This window comes from Bombina bombina, chromosome 6, assembly GCF_027579735.1.
Source record: "Bombina bombina isolate aBomBom1 chromosome 6, aBomBom1.pri, whole genome shotgun sequence".
NCBI classification, from domain to species: domain Eukaryota; kingdom Metazoa; phylum Chordata; class Amphibia; order Anura; family Bombinatoridae; genus Bombina; species Bombina bombina.
Window position 1 is genome coordinate 776,307,512 of NC_069504.1, and position 22,830 is coordinate 776,330,341.

Below are 22,830 nucleotides of genomic sequence, written 5' to 3' on the forward strand. Positions count from 1 at the left end.
GCAAAACCTTTATCCAGACCGTCCTGGAGAAAAGTCAAGATCCTAGATACCCTGACCTTATGCCAGGGATATCCACGTTCCTCACACCAGGACAAGTAGGGCCTCCACACCTTGTGGTAGATGCGACGAGTGACTGGCTTCCTGGTGTCAATTACCCTTTCCGAAAATCCTCTCTTGGCTAAGACTAGTCGTTCAATCTCCACACAGTTAGCCTCAGAGAATCGAGATTTTGATGTAGAAAAGGACCTTGAACCAGCAGATCCCTGCGACAAGGTAACTTCCATGGCGGAGATGACGACATCGCCACCAGATCCGCAAACCACATCCTCCGCGGCCACGACGGGGCAATCAGAATAACCAAAGCTTGCTCCTGGTTGGAACCTGGCGAAAGGAATGACATCTATGCTGGATACCAGGAGCCAGATCACCTCCATACACCTGGCCACAGATGTACTGGAAGATGTCTGGAGAGCTAGACAGTTGGACGCAAGCTTGCAACGTCTCTGATCTGTCAAAAAATAAATAAAAGAATCTATTATCATACCCAGAAATTCCACCCTGTTGCTGGGGACCAATGAACTATTTCCTTTGTTTATCTTCCACCCATGGGACCAAAGTAGTAGAAGAGCTCTCGAGAGATCCTCCGCAAGACTGTAGGACGGAGCCTGAACCAGGATATCGTCCAGATAAGGAGCCACTGCAATTCCTCTGGCTCTTGCTACTGCGAGAAGAGCTCCAAGAACCTTTGTGAAGACTCTTGGGGCAGTCGCCAGACCAAACAAAAGGGCCACAAACTGAAAGTGCTGGTCCAGAAAGGTGGACCTTAGAAACCTGAAGTGATCCTTGTGGATTGGAACATGAAGGTAAGCGTCCTTCAGGTCTATAGTCGTCATTAATTGCACTTCTTGAACCAGGGGCAAAATTGACCTGATCGTCTCCATCTTGAACGATGGGACTGACAAAAATTTGTTTAGGGCCTTTAGGTCCAGAATTGGACGCAACATGCCCTCCTTCTTTAGGATCACGAAAAGGTTTGAATAATACCCCAAACCTGTTTCTGCCAGAGGGACTGGGACGATTACCCCGAGAGATGAGAGATCCCTCACACACCTCAGGAAGGAGTCTCTCTTTTCTGGTCTTGAAGATATGTTTGACAGGAGGAATCTGCCTCTGGGCGGATAAGACTTGAAACCTATCCTGTAACCCTGGGATACAACCTCCAGAATCCAAGGGTCTATAACGTCTCTTCTCCAGGCCACCGCAAAAAGAGATAGTCTGACCCCTTTATTATCCGATGACGGACCGGGGGCCGCCCCTTCATGCCGACTTTGATTCGACGGCTTCTTGTTCTGCTTGGACTTGTTCCAAGATATAGTTGGCTTCCAAGATCAGCTGACGCTGAAACTTGTCCGCGCGAAAGGGACGAAAAGTAGACCCCATGGTTTAGCCGCCTTATCCTGAGGCAAGAAGGCACCCTTGCCACCTGTGACCGTAGAGATGATAGAATCCAGGCCCGGGCCAAACAAAACTTTTCCCTTGAATGGGAGGGAAAGCATACAAGACTTAAAGGTCATGTCAGCAGACCACAACTTTAGCCACAGAGCCCTGCGGGCTAAAACAGAAAACCCTGATGTCTTAGCATTCAGGCGAATAATCTGCATGTTAGCATCACAAATTAACAAATGTGCCACCTTTAAGGCCTTAATTCGGTCTAGAATTTCATTGAGAGGAGTCTCCACCTTGACCATCGCTGCTAGTGCGTCACACCAGTAGGTAGCCGCACCTGCGACTGCTGCCGCCGGCAGAAAAACAAACCCCGTGAGTTGGAACATCCTCTGCAACAAGGTCTCCATCTTTTTATCCATGGGTTCCTTGAAAGAGGAGCTATCCTCTAGCGGAATAGTCGTTCTCTTAGCGAGCGTGGAGATAGCACCATCCCCCTTAGGGACAGTTCCCCACAGCTCAAGCTGCCCCTCAGGAACGGGGAAAAGTTTTGTAAATGAAGAAAGGGGGGAAAAGGACTAACCCAGTTTCTCCCATTCATTCTTAATAATGTTAGCCATTTTGACTGGAACCGGGAAGGCCTGGGGCACTACCCTTTCCTCATAGACTCTATCAAGTTTAGGAATTGAAGGTTCCTCCGCTAGTTTTTGTTCCGGAACCTCCAACATAGCAAACACCTCTTTTAGCAGATAGCGCAAATGCTCCATCCTAAAATTAAAATCAGGCTCCTCCGCGGACGGAGGCTTAGAAGTAGCCGATTCCGCCCCAGGAGCGACATCCTACGATAAGTCAGAGTTGCCCTCAGCTGATAATCTGTCCGAGACATCCAGCGGAATCGAAGACCCCTGAGATGGATAGCAGTGCAGTACCTTCCGCTTGCGCTTAGAAGGACGAGGCATTGCATTAATGGCCGGAGAAACCGCCATCTGTAATTGATCGGCGAAGTCTGGAGGCCAAAGGGCCCCTCCCGCAGGAGGATTAGTAGTGCCCTGGGGAACTGCTTGTGTAATCGGAGATGATTGCAGGGAACACACCTCGCTGGGCGGAGAACCCTCATAGGTGGACGGCTCAGTCGTACTAAATACTTTATTCTTTTTGGAAATAGCAATATTGTCAAAGCACATGGAACAGAGTTGCGTCGGCGGTTCGACAGGAACCTCCTTACAATACACACATTTAATGGGTTTAGATAAAGAGGGAATATCCTCTAACATATCAGAGTCCTCCATAGCTTGCGCCTTTATTACGGACATGATCAAACATAAATGGCACCTTTATTTCCCAATGGCCGGGGCACTCACCACCTCCTATGACCCGGACTACAAGAAACAGCTCTCGTCTCCTTCGAACGCAGGTCGAGAAAGAGGAAGTTGTATAGGCCACATCTGGTCACATGGAGTGCCATGCAGGACAGCCCCTGCACTCGAGAGAAGGATGCACCAAAAAAGCCTGCCTCAATTTCTCTCTATGAACTGTGTTCCACACTGACAGAGCCTCATCTCACACAAATGCAGTAGAACAACACAAACAATATTATGCATATTAATATCCCCCCTGTTCAATAGCCCCCTTCCGAGGGTATTACCTTAGATTCTATAAAGATAAAAGGAGCCACACTGTGATCCAGTCTTCATGCGTTATCAAATATAAATATAAATGAAACGATCTTACCAGAATCAACGCCGTGGAACAGGAACACGGCCCTTCAAGTGTGACAGGGTAGTAGCATCGCTCCTGACATGGACTTGAGAGAAGAAAAGCAGGCAGCGAGACTCATCAACGCTGATTGCTAATAGAGCTGTTAAACTGAGTTGGGATGGGTTCCCAGAAAGACTCTCTCTGCATCTCCGGACTCTAACATTCACCCATGCTCCCACTGATAGGCTCACAGGACTACTTAAAACTCCAGTCCCATTGCGAAGAGTACTACCCTCCATAAGAGACTACTCTGAATCTTCTGACACTTCTCTGCCAACCTCCTGTGACGAAAGGCAAAGAATGACTGGGGGATGAGGGGAGTGGGGGAGGTATTTAAGCCTTTGGCTGGGGTGTCTTTGCCTCCCCCTGGTGGCCAGGTTCTTAATTCCCACAAGTAATGAATGAAGCAGTGAACTCTCCTCCCATTAAGATGGAAACTTATAAAGGACTTCAAATTTACAATTCACTTTGTCAAAATAATCATAAACATATTACATCAATTAAAACATAGCCAATCAAAAAGTCTCTTATGGAATTATAAACATGCTAAATCATTATCGTAACAAATCTTATATAAATATTTCATATGTACATAGTGTCTTTAATTAATGGGTGATTGGCTAAGATCAAACAATTAAATAGACGTTAAAATAGAGAGAAAACATAAGCCAGAATGCAAACAATGATTACGAAAAGCCTAAAAATATACAAATATTACCATAATTCCTCTATTACATTTTTATGAACCCATACTAAGTAGCATGACAGTATTTACATCTCAAAAAAAATAAAGGAATTAAATATATATGACTCGGTAGAGTATGGTGGCACTCAGCTTTCATTTACTAAGAATAGTTATGACAGTAGGATAAGAACAGTTGTCCTAGCACACCAGTGGTCTTTAATTCATTGTTTCACTGAGGGAATTATCCTCCAAATGGTTTATAAAGACAGTGAGATAACTACAGTGGTCTTGGAGGTCTCAACTAAGACTGGGCCCATACCTCTAAGGGGCTGATCTGACCCTGCAACCAGTAGTGTTGCTAAAGGTGGGCCCGGTAGTTACCAGTAAGTACTTGCTTCATGTCTGGCCCCTCTGTGTGCCCCACTGAAATACGGGTCTTACAATGTAAGCAAAGTGTATAGATTTGCCTTTACAAATATGTCAGCAAGGTTTCCAAGATGGTTGTCATAGCGTTGCTGAAATAAAAACCTACCATCATATTTGTACAGGAAATGCATATACTCTAGCATTGACTAACCAGCAGAAAGAGCTCATCATGCTCCTTTGTGGTGCCAGCTAAACTTCTACTGAGTCCATGAGAGTTTTTGTAGATAATTAATTTTATATGCTTTTCTAAAGGATAGTGATAGACCCCTATAGGTTTAACCCAACTGCCCAAAAGTAAATACATAGGTAAAATCCTGCCAAATAAGGACACAGCTGGTGATTTGTGAAGTCATGTGACTGCCACTTCTGACTTGTTGACCAGTTGTGAACTGCTCAGGAGCTGCCAACATTGGACCTCTTGAGTTTATTTATGTGTTAAAACTCTGGAGGGGTTAAACAAATAGTAAGCTAGAGCCTGTAATGTCTAACATATAGTTAAATAGTAATAATTACATACATTGTAATATGGGTTGGAAAAAAAAAAGACTTAAAGGGACAGTATACTATAAAATTGTTTTTCCCTTAATGTGTTTCCAATTACTTTTTTTACCAGCTGCAGATTATAAAGTGTATGAGATTTGCTTTTTTAAGATTTGTGTATATGAAATAGCTTATTTTCGGCTAGATTTAGAGTTTGGCGTTAGCCGTCAAAACCAGCGTTAGAGGCTCCTAACGCTGGTTTTGGGCTACCGCTGGTAATTAGAGTCAGTCAGGAAAGGGTTTAACGCTCACTTTGCAGCCGCGACTTTTCCATACCGCAGATCCCCTTACGTCATTTGCGTATCCTATCTTTTCAATGGGATCTTTCTAACGCGGTATTTAGAGTCTTGGCTGAAGTGAGCGTTAGAAATCTAACGACAAAACTCCAGCCGCAGAAAAAAAACAGGAGTTAAGAGCTTTCTGGGCTAACACCGGTTCATAAAGCTCTTAACTACTGTGCTCTAAAGTACACTAACACCCATAAACTACCTATGTACCCCTAAACCGAGGCCCCCCCACTTCGCCGCCACTCTATTAAAAATGTTTAACCCCTAATCTGCACCTACGTTATCCCTATGTACCCCTAATCTGCTGCCCCTAATACCGCCGACACCTACATAATATTTATTAACCCCTAATCTGCCGCCCCCAACGTCGCCTCCACCTACCTACACTTATTAACCCCTAATCTGCCGACCGGACCTCACCGCTACTATAATAAATGTATTAACCCCTAATCCGCCTCACTCCCGCCTCAATAACCCTATAATAAAAATAGTATTAACCCCTAATCTTCCCTCCCTAACATCGCCGCCACCTAACTTCAAGCATTAACCCCTAATCTGCCGACCGTACCTCACCGCTACTCTAATAAATTTTTTAACCCCTAAAGCTAAGTCTAACCCTAACACCCCCCTAAGTTAAATATAATTTTTATCTAACTAAATAAATTAACTCTTATTAAATAAATTATTCCTATTTAAAGCTAAATACTTACCTGTAAAATAAACCCTAATATATCTACAATATAAATTATAATTATATTGTAGCTATTTTAGGATTAATATTTACTTTACAGGCAACTTTGTATTTATTTTAACCAGGTACAATAGCTATTAAATAGTTAATAACTATTTAATAGTTACCTAGTTAAAATAATTACAAAATTATCTGTAAAATAAATCCTAACCTAAGTTACAATTAAACCTAACACTACACTATCAATAAATAAATTAAATAAAATACCTACAATTATCTACAATTAAACCTAAATCTAAAATTAAAATAGAAAAGCTCTTTTACCTTACCAGCCCTGAAAAGGGCCCTTTGCGGGGCATGCCCCAAAGAATTCAGCTCTTTTGCCTGTAAAAAAAAACAACATACAATACCCCCCCAACATTACAACCCACCACCCACATACCCCTAATCTAATCCAAACCCCCCTTAAATAAACCTAACACTAAGCCCCTGAAGATCTCCCTACCTTGTCTTCACCACGCCGGGTTCACCGATCGATCAAGAAGAGCCTCCAATGTCTTGATCCAAGCCCAAGCGGAGGGCTGAAGATGTCCATGATCCGACTGAAGTCTTCATCCAAGCGGGAGCTGAAGAGGTCCATGATCGGGCTGAAGTCTTCTATCAAGCGGCATCTTCAATCTTCTTTCTTCCGGATCCATGGTCATCCCGCCGACGCGGAACATCCATCTTCACCGACGACTTCCCGACGAATGACGGTTCCTTTAAGGGACGTCATCCAAGATGGCGTCCCTCGAATTCCGATTGGCTGATAGGATTCTATCAGCCAATGGGAATTAAGGTAGGAAAATTCTGATTGGCTGATGGAATCAGCCAATCAGATTCAAGTTCAATCCGATTGGCTGATCCGATCAGCCAATTAGATTGAGCTCGCATTCTATTGGCTGATCGGAACAGCCAATCGGATTGAACTTGAATCTGATTGGCTGATTCCATCAGCCAATCAGAATTTTCCTACCTTAATTCCGATTGGCTGATAGAATCCTATCAGCCAATTGGAATTCGAGGGACGCCATCTTGGATGACGTCCCTTAAAGGAACCGTCATTCGTTGGGAAGTCGTCGGTGAAGATGGATGTTCCGCGTCGGCGGGATGACCATGGATCCGGAAGAAAGAAGATTGAAGATGCCGCTTGATAGAAGACTTCAGCCCGATCATGGACCTCTTCAGCTCCCGCTTGCATGAGGACTTCAGTCGGATCATGGACATCTTCAGCCCCCCACTTGGGCTTGGATCAAGACATCGGAGGCTCTTCTGGATGGATCGGTGAACCCGGTGTGGTGAAGACAAGGTAGGGAGATCTTCAGGGGCTTAGTGTTAGGTTTATTTAAGGGGGGTTTGGGTTAGATTAGGGGTATGTGGGTGGTGGGTTGTAATGTTGGGGGGGGGGGGTATTGTATGTTTTTTTTTTTTTACAGGCAAAAGAGCTGAATTCTTTGGGGCATGCCCCGCAAAGGGCCCTTTTCAGGGCTGGTAAGGTAAAAGAGCTTTTCTATTTTAATTTTATAATAGAGTAGGGCATTTTTTTATTTTGGGGGTCTTTGTTATTTTATTAGGGGGCTTAGAGTAGGTGTAATTAGTTTAAAATTGTTGTAATATTTTTCTAATATTTGTAAATATTTTTTTATTTTTTGTAACTTAGTTCTTTTTTATTTTTTGTACTTTAGTTAGTTTATTTCATTGTATTTATTTGTAGGTATTGTATTTAATTAATTTATTGATAGTGTAGTGTTAGGTTTAATTGTAGATAATTGTAGGTATTTTATTTAATTTATTTATTGATAGTGTGGTGTTAGGTTTAATTGTAACTTAGGTTAGGATTTATTTTACAGGTAATTTTGTAATTATTTTAACTAGGTAACTATTAAATAGTTATTAACTATTTAATAGCTATTGTACCTGGTTAAAATAAATACAAAGTTGCCTGTAAAGTAAATATTAATCCTAAAATAGCTACAATATAATTATAATTTATATTGTAGCTATATTAGGGTTTATTTTACAGGTAAGTATTTAGCTTTAAATAGGAATAATTTATTTAATAAGAGTTAATTTATTTTGTTAGATTTAAATTATATTTAACTTAGGGTGGTGATAGGGTTAGGGTTAGACTTAGCTTTAGGGGTTAATACATTTATTATAGTAGTGGTGTGGTCCGGTCGGCAGATTAGGAGTTAATAATTGTAGGTAGGTGGAGGCGACGTTGGGGGCGGCAAATTATGGGTTAATAAATATAATATAGAGGTCGGCGGTGTTAGGGGCAGCAGATTAGGGGTACATAGGAATAACGTAGGTTGAGGCGGTGTACGGAGTGGCAGATTAGGGGTTAATAATAATATGCAGGGGTCAGCGATAGCGGGGGCGGCAGATTAGGGGTTAATAAATATAATATAGGGGTCGGCGGTGTTAGGGGCAGCAGATTAGGGGTACATAGGTAGAATGTAGGTTGCGGCGGTGTACGGAGCGGCAGATTAGGGGTTAATAATAATAATATGCAGGGGTCGGCAGATTAGGGGTTAATAAGTGTAAGGTTAGGGGTGTTTAGACTCGGGGTACATGTTAGGTGCAGACTTAGGAAGTGTTTCCCCATAGGAAACAATGGGGCTGCGTTAGGAGCTGAACGCTGCTTTTTTGCAGGTGTTAGGTTTTTTTTCAGCTCAAACAGCCCCATTGTTTCCTATGGGGGAATCGTGCACAAGCACGTTTTTGAAGCTGGCCGCGTCCGTAAGCACCGCTGGTATCGAGAGCTGCAGTGGCGGTAAAAATGCTCTACGCTCCCTTTTTTGGAGCCTAACGCAGCCCTTCTGTGAACTCTAAATACCAGCGGTATTTAAAAGGTGCGGGGGAAAAAAAGCATGCGTAGCTAACGCACCCCTTTGGCCGCAGAACTCTAAATCTAGCCGTTTGTGTTTTGAATTCACAACCTACTAAAATAGGTTGAGCTTGTAGGTATAATCATATCTCACTACTTTATCACATTGTGTACATATAAATGCTACTTTATCTTATATCTGTCCATAAACCAATCACCAATACTTAGAGAGAACAATGGAAAATTAACATTTAATTACCTTATCTCTTCTATAACCCACTGGGAGTGTTATTTCTTCTACTGGCTGTGTTAACACAGCTTGGCCTTGAGGCCAAAAACTTTCAGGATAGGCGGGGATACCACAGGCTAAATAAACTATTTCAAATGCCAATATAAGGGTAATGGGAATACTTGTAAACAATTTAATACACTCCAGCAGGTAAAGTGGATCATTGGGAACAAATTAAAGGGGAGAAAACTGTCCCTTTAAGTCAATCAAGTTCAACCTTTCACACATTCCTGTTGGTTCAAAAAAAGCAAAACAAAGAAAAGCAAACAAAAGCAATTTCCAATTGTGCCTCAAAAGGAAAAAACAAATGTTATGCTTACCTGATAAACTCTTTTTTTTTTTTTAATGATGGTGAAAGTCCATGAGATTATCACATGTGGGATTACAGTTCAGTCCACTAAGAGGAGGCAAAAACAACCCTTTATACCAGATTTTAAATTCCTATCACACTCCTAGAATCACTCCATCATAAATATGGCCAAGTAGAGGAGGAAATCAGAAAAGTTGGAAAGAACAAACTGGGGCAAATGAAGTGAAAAACAGAATTTATGCTTACCTGATAAATTACTTTCTCCAACGGTGTGTCCGGTCCACTGCGTCATCCATAACTTGTGGGAATATTCTCCTCCCCAACAGGAAATGGCAAAGAGCACAGCAAAAGCTGTCCATATAGTCCCTCCCAGGCTCCGCCCCCCCCAGTCATTCGACCGACAGATAGGAGAAAAAAAGGAGAAACTATAGGGTGCCGTGGTGACTGTAGTGTATAAAGAAAGACATTTTTCAAACCTGATTAAAAAAACAGGGCGGGCCGTGGACCGGACACACCGTTGGAGAAAGTAATTTATCAGGTAAGCATAAATTCTGTTTTCTCCAACATTGGTGTGTTCGGTCCACGGCGTCATCCATAACTTGTGGGAACCAATACCAAAGCTTTAGGACACGGATGAAGGGAGGGAGCAAATCAGGTTACCTAAACAGAAGGCACCACGGCTTGCAAAACCTTTCTCCCAAAAATAGCCTCCGAGGAAGCAAAAGTATCAAATTTGTAGAATTTGGCAAAAGTGTGCAGAGAAGACCAAGTCGCTGCCTTACATATCTGGTCAACAGAAGCCTCGTTCTTGAAGGCCCATGTGGAAGCCACAGCCCTAGTAGAGTGAGCTGTGATTCGTTCAGGAGGCTGCCGTCCGGCAGTCTCGTTAGCCAATCGGATGATGCTTTTCAGCCAGAAGGAAAGAGAGGTAGCAGTAGCCTTTTGACCTCTCCTCTTGCCAGAATAAACGACAAACAGAGAAGTTTGTCTGAAATCCTTTGTTGCTTCTAAATAGAACTTTAGAGCACGGACTACATCTAAATTGTGTAACAAACGTTCCTTCTTTGAAACTGGATTCGGACACAAAGAAGGAACAACTATTTCCTGGTTAATATTCTTGTTGGAAACAACTTTTGGAAGAAAACCAGGCTTGGTACGCAAAACAACCTTATCTGAATGGAACACCAGATAGGGTGGGTCACACTGCAAGGCAGATAATTCAGAAACTCTTCTAGCAGAAGAAATAGCAACCAAAAACAGAACTTTCCAAGATAATAACTTGATATCTATGGAATGTAAGGGTTCAAACGGAACCCCTTGAAGAACTGAAAGAACTAAATTTAGACTCCAGGGAGGAGTCAAAGGTCTGTAAACAGGCTTGATCCTGACCAAAGCCTGTACAAAAGCTTGAACATCTGGCACAGCTGCCAGTCGTTTGTGTAACAAGACAGATAGAGCAGATATCTGTCCTTTTAGAGAACTCGCTGACAATCCCTTATCCAAACCTTCTTGGAGAAAAGAGAGGATCCTGGGAATCTTAATCTTACTCCAGGAGAATCCCTTGGATTCACACCAACAGATATATCTTTTCCATATTTTATGGTAAATCTTTCTAGTCACAGGTTTTCTGCCTTGAACCAGAGTATCTATCACTGAATCTGAAAACCCACGTTTGGATAAAATCAAGCGTTCAATTTCCAAGCAGTCAGCTGCAGAGAAACTAGATTTGGATGTTCGAATGGACCTTGTACTAGAAGATCCTGTCTCAAAGGTAGCTTCCATGGTGGAGCCGATGACATATTCACCAGGTCTGCATACCAAGTCCTGCGCGGCCATGCAGGAGCTAGCAGAATCACCAAGGCCTTCTCCTGTTTGATCCTGGCTACAAGCCTGGGAAGGAGAGGGAACGGTGGAAACGCATAAGCTAGGTTGAACGACCAAGGCGCCACTAATGCATCCACTAGAGTCGCCTTGGGATCCCTTTATCTGGACCCGTAGCAAGGAACCTTGAAGTTCTGACGAGACGCCATCAGATCCATGTCTGGAATGCCCCATAATTGAGTCAACTGGGAAAACACCTCCGGGTGAAGTTCCCACTCCCCCGGATGGAAAGTCTGACGACTCAGATAATACGGCTCCCAGTTGTCTACTCCTGGGATGTGAATTGCAGATAGGTGGCAGGAGTGATCCTCCGCCCATTTGATGATTTTGGACACCTCTCTCATCGCCAAGGAACTCCTTGTTCCCCCCTGATGGTTGATGTAAGCTACAGTCGTCATGTTGTCTGACTGGAATCTTATGAATCCGGCCTTCGCTAGTTGAGGCCAAGCCCGGAGAGCATTGAATATCGCTCTCAGTTCCAGGATGTTTATCGGGAGAAGAGACTCTTCCCGAGACCATAGACCCTGAGCTTTCAGGGAATCCCAGACCGCGCCCCAGCCTAATAGACTGGCGTCGGTCATGACGATGACCCACTCTGGTCTGTGGAAGCTCATTCCCTGGGACAGGTGATCCTGGGTCAGCCACCAACGGAGTGAGTCTCTGGTCATCTGATCTATTTGAATCATTGGAGACAAGTCTGTATAGTCCCCATTTCACTGCTTGAGCATGCACAGTTGTAATGGTCTTAGATGAATTCGAGCAAAAGGAACTATGTCCATTGCTGCAACCATCAACCCTACTACTTCCATGCACTGAGCTATGGAAGGCTGCAGAATAGAGTGAAGAACTTGACAAGCGTTTAGAAGCTTTGACTTTCTGACATCTGTTAGGAAAATCTTCATTTCTAAAGAATCTATTATTGTCCCCAAGAAGGGAACTCTTGTCGACGGAGACAGGGAACTCTTTTCTACGTTCACCTTCCACCCGTGAGATCTGAGAAAGGCTAGAACAATGTCTGTATGAGCCTTTGCTTTGGAAAGAGACGACGCTTGGATTAGGATGTCGTCCAGGTAAGGTGCCACTGCAATACCCCTTGGTCTTAGAACCGCTAGAAGGGACCCAAGCACCTTTGTGAAAATCCTTGGAGCAGTGGCTAGCCCGAATGGGAGAGCCACGAACTGGTAATGCTTGTCCAGAAAGGCGAACCTTAAGAACTGATAATGATCTTTGTGGATAGGAATATGTAGATACGCATCCTTTAAATCCACGGTAGTCATAAATTGACCCTCCTGGATTGTAGGTAAAATCGTTTGAATGGTTTCCATTTTGAACGATGGAACTATGAGAAATTTGTTTAGAATTTTTAAATCCAGAATTGGTCTGAAAGTTCCCTCTTTCTTGGGAACTACAAACAGATTTGAGTAAAACCCCTGACCTTGTTCCACCGTTGGAACTGGGTGTATCACTCCCATCTTTAACAGGTCTTCTACACAATGTAAGAATGCCTGTCTCTTTATTTGGTTTGAGGATAAGCGAGACATGTGGAACCTTCCCCTTGGGGGTAGTTCCTTGAATTCTAGAAGATAACCCTGAGAGACTATTTCTAGTGCCCAGGGATCCTGAACATCTCTTGCCCAAGCCTGAGCAAAGAGAGAGAGCCTGCCCCCTACTAGATCCGGTCCCGGATCGGGGGCTAACCCTTCATGCTGTCTTGGTAGCAGCAGGCTTCTTGGCCCGTTTACCCTTGTTCCAACCTTGCATCGGTTTCCAAGCTGATTTAGTCTGGGAAGCGTTACCCTCTTGTCTAGAGGCTGCAGAGTTGGAGGCCGGTCCGTTCCTGAAATTGCGAAAGGAACGAAAATTAGACTTATTCTTAGCCTTGAAAGGCCTATCTTGTGGGAGGGCATGGCCCTTACCCCCAGTGATGTCTGAAATAATTTCTTTCAATTCTGGCCCAAAAAGGGTCTTACCTTTCAAAGGGATATTAAGCAATTTTGTCTTGGAAGATACATCCGCCGACCAAGACTTTAGCCAGAGCGCTCTGCGCGCCACAATTGCAAACCCTGAATTTTTCGCCGCTAATCTCGCTAACTGCAAAGCGGCATCTAAAATAAAGGAATTAGCTAACTTAAGTGCGTGAATTCTGTCCATGACTTCCTCATACGGAGTCTCCCTACTGAGCGACTTTTCCAGTTCCTCGAACCAGAACCACGCCGCTGTAGTGACAGGAATAATACACGAAATAGGTTGAAGGAGGTAACCTTGCTGTACAAAAATCTTTTTAAGCATACCCTCCAATTTTTTATCCATAGGATCTTTGAAAGCACAATTGTCCTCAATAGGAATGGTCGTGTGTTTGGCTAGTGTAGAAACCGCCCCCTCGACCTTAGGGACTGTTTGCCATAAGTCCTTACTGGGGTCGACCATAGGGAATAATTTCTTAAAAATAGGGGGGGGAACAAAAGGTATGCCTGGCTTCTCCCACTCCTTATTCACTATGTCCGCCACCCGTTTGGGTATTGGACAAGCATCAGGGTGCACCGGGACCTCAAGGAACTTGTCCATCTTGCACAATTTTTCTGGGATGACCAGATTGTCACAATCATCCAGAGTAGATAGCACCTCTTTAAGCAATGCGCGGAGATGCTCTAATTTAAATTTAAATGTCACAACATCAGGTTCTGCCTGCTGAGAAATTCTTCCTGTATCAGAAATTTCCCCATCTGACAAAACCTCCCTCATTGCCACTTCAGATTGGTGTGAGGGTATGACAGATAAATTATCATCAGCGCCCTCCTGCTCTACAGTGTTTAAAACAGAGCAATCGCGCTTTCTCTGAAATACTGGCATTTTGGATAAAATATTTGCTATGGAGTTATCCATTACTGCCGTCAATTGTTGCATAGTAACAAGCATTGGGGCGCTAGAAGTACTAGGGGTCTCCTGCGTGGGCAAAACTGGTGTAGACACAGAAGGAGATGATGTAGAACTATGTCTACTTCCTTCATCTGAGGAATCATCTTGGGCAACTTTACTATTTGTGACAGTACTGTCCTTACTTTGTTTGGACGTTATGGCACAATTATCACACATATTAGAAGGGGGAGTCACATTGGCTTCCATACATACAGAACATGATCTATCTGAAGGTACAGACATGTTAAACAGGCTTAAACTGGTTAATAAAGCACAAAAAAACGTTTTAAAACAAAACCGTTACTGTCTCTTTAAATGTTAAACAGGGCACACTTTATTACTGAATATGTGAAAAACTATGAAGGAATTATCCAATCTTTACCAAATTTTCTTAAAGCATTCAAAGTATTGCACCCCAAATTTCAGGCTGTTAACCCTTAAAATGTGGAAACCGGAGCCGTTTACAATTTTAACCCCCTTACAGTCCCAGCCCCAGCCTTTGCTGCGACTTCACCAATCCCAGGGGGGTATACGATACCAAATGAAGCCTTCTAGGAACCTTTTCAGTGAATTCCAGACCCACACACATGCAGCAGCATGTACTGTTCTCAAAAGTAACTGCGCAGTAATGGCGCGAAAATGAGGCTCTGCCTACTACAGAGAAAGGCCCTTCCTGACTGGGAAGGTGTCTAAACAAGTGCCTGGCGTAAAAAACGTTCCTCAAAGTTATAAAAGTGTGAAATTCAACTTCAAACTGCATATAATACCTAAATAAAGCAATCGATTTAGCCCATAAAAGTGTCTACCAGTTTATAGCCCATAATAAGCCCTTTATTCTGTTTGAGTCTAAGAAAATGGCTTACCGATCCCCATGAGGGAAAAATGACAGCCTTCCAGCATTACACAGTCTTGTTAGAATAATGGCTAGTCATACCTTGAGCAGAAAAGTCTGCAAACACTTCCCCCCAACTGAAGTTCTCTCAGCTCAACAGTCCTGTGTGGGAACAGCAATCGATTTTAGTTACTGCTGCTAAAATCATACTCCTCTTATAAACAGAACTCTTCATCTCTTTCTGTTTTAGAGTAAATAGTACATACCAGCACTATTTTAAAATAAACTCTTGATAGAAGAATAAAAAACTACAATTAAACACCACATACTCTTCACCATCTCCGTGGAGATGCTACTTGTTAGAGAGGCACAGAGAATGACTGGGGGGGCAGAGCCTGGGAGGGACTATATGGACAGCTTTTGCTGTGCTCTTTGCCATTTCCTGTTGGGGAGGAGAATATTCCCACAAGTTATGGATGACGCCGTGGACCGGACACACCAATGTTGGAGAAAACAAGTTCTGCCTCCATATGTATAGAATAACAACGGTGGGGCTTTTTGACTCTCACCTTCATGATCAGGTAAACATAAATTCTGTTTTCATACGAAGGTGAGAGTCCACAAGATCATCACATGCGCAATTATATACAAAAGTAGTGAGGTCCACATGAATAGGGGGAATAATACAGTTAAGGAAGGCATGTTATTTGAAACCCAAAAATCTTCTTTTGTAATTCAGACAGAGCACACTATTTGGGGGAAAAGTTTCCAATTTACTTCTATTACTAAATGTGCTTTGTTCTTATGCTATTCTTTGTTGAAGAGATACCTAGGTAGGCATCTGGAGTACTACATTGCAGGAAATAGTGCTGCCATCTAGTGCTTTTGCAAATAGATAAAAATTCTTGCAACATTGCTGCCATATAGTGCTCCAGACACATGCACGCTCCTGATCTTACTTTCCTGTTTTTTTAACATAAGACACTAAGAAAATGTGAAAATAAAATAGAAAGTTGCCGTTTAAAAGAACAGAACATATGGGTAAAGGGGAACGCTACAATAGAAAAAACAGAATTTATGCTTACCTGATAAATTACTTTCTCCAACGGTGTGTCCGGTCCACGGCGTCATCCTTACTTGTGGGATATTCTCCTCCCGGACACACCGTTGGAGAAAGTAATTTATCAGGTAAGCATAAATTCTGTTTTCTCCAACATAGGTGTGTCCGGTCCACGGCGTCATCCTTACTTGTGGGAACCAATACCAAAGCTTTAGGACACGGATGAAGGGAGGGAGCAAATCAGGTCACCTAAACGGAAGGCACCACGGCTTGCAAAACCCTTCTCCCAAAAATAGCCTCCGAAGAAGCAAAAGTATCAAATTTGTAAAATTTGGCAAAAGAGTGCAGTGAAGACCAAGTCGCTGCCTTACATATCTGGTCAACAGGAGCCTCGTTCTTGAAGGCCCATGTGGAAGCCACAGCCCTAGTGGAGTGAGCTGTGATACTTTCAGGAGGCTGCCGTCCGGCAGTCTCAAAAGCCAATCTGATAATGCTTTTAAGCCAAAAGGAAAGAGAGGTAGAAGTTGCTTTTTTACCTCTCCTTTTACCAGAATAAACAACAAACGAAGAAGATGTTTGTCTGAAATCTTCAGTAACCTCTAAATAGAATTTTAGAGCACGGACTACGTCCAAATTGTGTAACAAACGTTCCTTCTTTGAAACTGGATTCGGACACAAAGAAGGTACAACTATCTCCTGGTTAATATTTTTGTTGGAAACAACCTTCGGAAGAAAACCAGGCTCAGTACGCAAAACCACCTTATCTGCATGGACCAGATAGGGCGGAGAACACTGCAGAGCAGATAACTCAGAAACTCTTCTAGCAGAAGAAATATCTACGGAATGTAAGGGTTCAAACGGAACCCCTTGAAGAACTGAAAGAACTAGATTAAGACTCCAGGGAGGAGTCAAAGGTCTGTAAACAGGCTTGATTCTAACCAGAGCCTGAACAAGCGCTTAAACGTCTGGCACAGCTGCCAGCCTTTTGTGAAGTAAAACAGATAAAGCAGGGATCTGTCCCTTCAGAGAACTTGCAGATAATCCTTTCTCCAAACCTTCTTGTAGAAAGGAAAGAATCTTAGGAATTTTTATCTTGTTCCATGGGAATCCTTTAGATTCACACCAACAGATATATTTTTTCCATATTTTATGGTAAATTTTACTAGTTACAGGCTTTCTAGCCTGAATAAGAGTAGCTATTACAGAACCTGAAAACCCACGCTTTGATAGAATCAAGCGTTCAATCTCCAAGCAGTCAGTTGGAGGGAAACCAGATTCGGATGTTCGAATGGACCCTGAACAAGAAGGTCCTGTCTCAAAGGTAGCTTCCATGGTGGAGCCGATGACATAGTCACCAGGTCTGCATACCAAGTCCTGCGTGGTCACGCAGGAACTATCAAGATCACCGAAGCCCTCTCCTGATTGATCCTGGCTACCAGCCTGGGAATGAGAGGAAACGGTGGGAATACATAAGCTAGGTTGAAGATCCAAGGTGCTACTATTGTATCCACTAGAGTCGCCCTGGGATCCCTGGATTTGGACCCGTAACAAGGGACCTTGAAGTTCTGACGAGAGGCCATCAGATCCATGTCTGGAATGCCCCATAATTGAGTTATTTGGGCAAAGATTTCCGGATGGAGTTCCCACTCCCCCGGATGCTCCTCCATCACCAGGGAACTCCTTGTTCCCCCCTGATGGTTGATATATGCAACAGTCGTCATGTTGTCTGATTGAATTATGAATTTGGCCTTTGCTAGTCGAGGCCAAGCCTTGAGAGCATTGAATATCGCTCTCAGTTCCAGAATGTTTATCGGGAGAAGAGAGTCTTCCCGAGACCATAGACCCTGAGCTTTCAGGGGTTCCCAGACCGCGCCCCAGCCCACCAGACTGGCGTCGGTCGTGACAATGACCCACTCTGGTCTGCGGAAGCTCATTCCCGGTGACAGGTTGTCCAGGGTCAGCCACCAACGGAGTGAATCTCTGGTCCTTTGATCTACTTGGATCGTCGGAGACAAGTCTGTATAATCCCCATTCCACTGTCTGAGCATGCACAGTTGTAATGGTCTTAGATGAATTTGTGCAAAAGGAACTATGTCCATTGCCGCAACCAAACCTATTACTTCCATGCACTGCGCTATGGAAGGAAGAAGAACAGAATGAAGTACCTGACAAGAGCTTAGAAGTTTGATTTTCTGGCCTCTGTCAGAAAAATCTTCATTTCTAAGGAAACTATTATTGTTCCCAAGAAGGGAACTCTTGTTGACGGGGACAGAGAACTTTTTTCTATGTTCACTTTCCACCTGTGAGATCTGAGAAAGGCTAGGACAATGTCCGTATGAGCCCTTGCTTTTGACAGAGACGACACTTGAATCAGGATGTCATCCAAGTAAGGTACTACTGCAATGCCCCTTGGTCTTAGCACCGCTAGAAGGGACCCTAGTACCTTTGTGAAAATCCTTGGAGCAGTGGCTAATCCGAATGGAAGTGCCACAAACTGGTAATGCTTGTCCAGAAAGGCGAACCTTAGGAACCGAAGATGTTCCTTGTGGATAGGAATATGTAGGTACGCATCCTTTAAATCCACCGTGGTCATGAATTGACCTTCCTGGATGGTAGGAAGGATCGTTCGAATGGTTTCCATTTTGAACGATGAAACCCTTAGAAACTTGTTTAGAATCTTGAGATCTAAAATTGGTCTGAATGTTCCCTCTTTTTTGGGAACTATGAACAGGTTGGAGTAAAACCCCATCCCTTGTTCTCCTAATGGAACAGGATGAATCACTCCCATTCTTGACAGGTCTTCTACACAATGTAAGAATGCCTGTCTTTTAATTTGGTTCGAAGATAATTGAGACCTGTGGAACCTTCCCCATGGGGGTAGTTCTCTGAATTCCAGGAGATAACCTTGAGAAACTATTTCTAGCGCCCAAGGATCCTGAATATCTCTTGCCCAAGCCTGAGCAAAGAGAGAAAGTCTGCCCCCCACCAGATCCGGTCCCGGATCGGGGGCCAACACTTCATGCTGTTTTGGTAGCAGTGGCAGGTTTCTTGGCCTGCTTACCCTTGTTCCAGCCTTGCATCGGTCTCCAGGCTGGCTTGGTTTGAGAAGTATTACCCTCTTACTTAGAGGGTGTAGAATTTGAGGCTGGTCCGTTTCTGCGAAAGGGACAAAAATTTGGCTTATTTTTAGCCTTAAAAGACCTATCCTGAGGAAGGGCGTGGCCCTTTCCCCCAGTGATGTCTGAAATAATCTCTTTCAAGTCAGGGCCAAACAGTGTTTTACCCTTGAAAGGGATGTTAAGCAATTTGGTCTTGGAGGACACATCCGCTGACCAAGACTTTAGCCAAAGCGCTCTGCGCGCCACAATAGCAAACCCTGAATTATTCGCCGCTAATCTAGCTAATTGCAAAGCGGCATCTAAAATAAAAGAGTTAGCCAATTTAAGTGCTTGAACTCTGTCCATAACCTCCTCATACGAAGATTCTTTATTGAGTGACTTTTCTAGTTCTTCGAACCAGAAACACGCAGCTGTAGTGACAGGAACAATGCATGAAATTGGTTGTAGAAGGTAACCTTGCTGAACAAACATCTTTTTAAGCAAACCCTCTAACTTTTTATCCATAGGATCTTGAAAGCACAACTATCTACTATAGGAATAGTAGTGCGTTTGTTTAGAGTAGAAACCGCCCCCTCGACCTTGGGGACTGTCTGCCATAAGTCCTTTCTGGGGTCGACTATAGGAAATAATTTCTTAAATATAGGGGGAGGAACAAAAGGTATGCCGGGCCTTTCCCACTCCTTATTTACTATGTCCGCCACCCGCTTGGGTATAGGAAAAGCATCAGGGGACACCGGAACCTCTAGGAACTTGTCCATCTTACATAATTTCTTTGGAATGACCAAATTGTCACAATCATCCAGAGTAGATAATACCTCCTTAAGTAGTGCGTGGAGATGTTCTAATTTAAATTTAAATGTTACAACATCAGGTTCAGCTTGTTGAGAAATTTTCCCTGAATCTGAAATTTCTCCCTCAGACAAAACCTCCCTCCTGGCCCCTTCAGATTGGTGTGAGGGCATGTCAGAACAGTTATCATCAGCGTCCTCTTGCTCTTCAGTGTGTAAAACAGAGCAATCGCGCTTTCTCTGATAAGTAGGCATTTTGGATAAAATGTTTGCAATAGAATTATCCATTACAGCCGTTAATTGTTGCATGGTAATAAGTATTGGCGCACTAGATGTACTAGGGGCCTCTTGTGTGGGCAAAACTGGTGTAGACACAGAAGGGGATGATGCAGTACCATGCTTACTCCCCTCATTTGAGGAATCATCATGGGCAATATCATTATCTATGGCATTATTGTCCCTACTTTGTTTGGACACTATGACACAATTATCACATATATTTAAATGGGGAGAAACCTTGGCTTTCAAACATATAGAACATCGTTATCTGATGGTTCAGACATGTTAAACAGGCTTAAATTTGTCAACAAAGCACAAAAAACGTTTTACAATAAAACCGTTACTGTCACTTTAAATTTTAAACTGAACACACTTTATTACTGAATATGTGAAAAAGTATGAAGGAATTGTTCAAAATTCACCAAAATTTCACCACAGTATCTTAAAGCCTTACAAGTATTGCACACCAAATTTGAAAGCTTTAACCCTTAAAATAACGGAACCGGAGCCGTTTTTACATTTAACCCCTATACAGTCCCAGGTATCTGCTTTGCTGAGACCCAACCAAGCCCAGAGGGGAATACGATACCAAATGATGCCTTCTATAAGCTTTTTCAGTGGTTCTTAGCTCCTCACACATGCATCTGCATGCCTTGCTTTCCAAAAACAACTGCGCATTAGTGGCGCGAAAAAGAGGCTCTGCCTATGACTAGAAAAGGCCCCCAGTGAAAAAGGTGTCCAATACAGTGCCTGCCGTTTTTTTAAAACAATCCCCAAGATTATAATAACTATTAATAGTTATAATCTGCCAAATATGCTTAGTAAAGTAATCGTTTTAGCCCAGAAAAATGTCTACCAGTTTTTTTAAGCCCTAATGAAGCCCTTTATTCTTATACTAAACTAAGAAAATGGCTTACCGGTTCCCATAGGGAAAATGACAGCTTCCAGCATTACCAAGTCTTGTTAGAAATGTGTCATACCTCAAGCAGCAAAAGTCTGCTCACTGTTTCCCCCAACTGAAGTTAATTCCTCTCAACAGTCCTGTGTGGAAACAGCCATCGATTTTAGTAACGGTTGCTAAAATCATTTTCCTCTTACAAACAGAAATCTTCATCTCTTTTCTGTTTCAGAGTAAATACTACATACCAGCACTATTTTAAAATAACAAACTCTTGAATGAAGAATAAAACTACATTTAACACCAAAAAAACTCTTAGCCATCTCCGTGGAGATGTTGCCTGTGCAACGGCAAAGAGAATGACTGGGGTAGGCGGAGCCTGGGAGGGACTATATGGCCAGCTTTGCTGGGCTCTTTGCCATTTCCTGTTGGGGAGGAGAATATCCCACAAGTAAGGATGACGCCGTGGACCGGACACACCTATGTTGGAGAAATGCACATTAAGCAAATGTTACATATGTGATGGTACTTTCTGATATTATGAGAATGCTTATTAAAGTATGAGAGATTATATTAGATCCCAATGGGTATGTTAATGAAATCGTGTAGAGTGAACCAGCAATCTCCACTTCAGCCACACTCCTAGGTCTTGTAATAGACAAGGAGGTGGTGTAGGTATTTTACTTTCCTGTCGTTGCACCTTTCAACAAATACAGCCCTTCCCTTATCTTTTCTTCATTCGAAACCCACATGATTTGCTTATTCACACCCCTCTCTATATGTGTTGCGGTCATATACCATCCTCCTGGCTCCTCAATTTAATTTCTAGATCACTTTGCTGCCTGGCTAACTTATTTCCTTTCCTCAGACACCCCTGCCCTCATTCTTGATGACTTTAACATCCCTCTTGACAATCCCACTGCCTCTTCTGCAAAATCACTTCTGCAACTTACTTTCTCTTTCGGTCTGTCACAATGGACTGACTCTCCCACTCACAAAGATGGACACTCTTTTGATATGAACTTTAGCTATCGTTGCACTATTTCAAACTTCACAAACTCCCCTTTTCCTCTTTCTGACCATCATCTCCTCACTTGTAATATCACATCCCTCCCTACAACTTTCCCTCCTTCTACCACTCACAACAAACTTCACAGAAGCATTATGATTGTCATTAGATTAGCAACAGATCGCTAGTTTTCTTGAACCTCTCCTCTCTTCCATCTCCTCCTTTTCCTTGCCCTGACCAATCTGCCACTTTAATTCCACCCTTACATCAGTCCTTGACAATCTGGCCCTTCCTATCATAGCTCAGAAATCACAAACTCATCCTCTGCCCTGGCATACTCCTCTGACACATTACCTACGCAGATGTTTTTGTACTGCTGAGCAGCACTAAAGAAAATCTCGGAGTTCAGCTGACTTTCTTCACTACAAGTTCATCTTGAACTCCTACTATTCTGCCCTTAATCTCTCTAAGCAACATTACTTCTCTACTCTTATCTCTACTCTATTTTCAAACCCAAAACGTCTGTTCTCCACTTTCAATACTCTTCTCCGCCCATCCCCACCTCCTAATACAACTTCTCTCTCAGCTCAAGATTTTGCCAGCCACTTCAATAACAAAATCGACTTCATCAGAAATGAAATCAGCTCTCAACATACTACCAGTCTCCCACCCCCTCAAAAGCTCAATCATCCAAAACCCACATAGCCATAAATTTAGCTCTTTCATCCCTGTTACTGAGGATGAAGTTGC

At 43.1% G+C, this 22,830-nt stretch overlaps 1 protein-coding gene across 1 annotated transcript in view; it reads right to left on the reverse strand.

The window, feature by feature from the left end:
* ADAM9 (ADAM metallopeptidase domain 9) overlaps positions 1–22,830 on the reverse strand; it is a 621,882-nt gene that overhangs the window by 473,588 nt on the left and 125,464 nt on the right. The window lies entirely within an intron of this gene.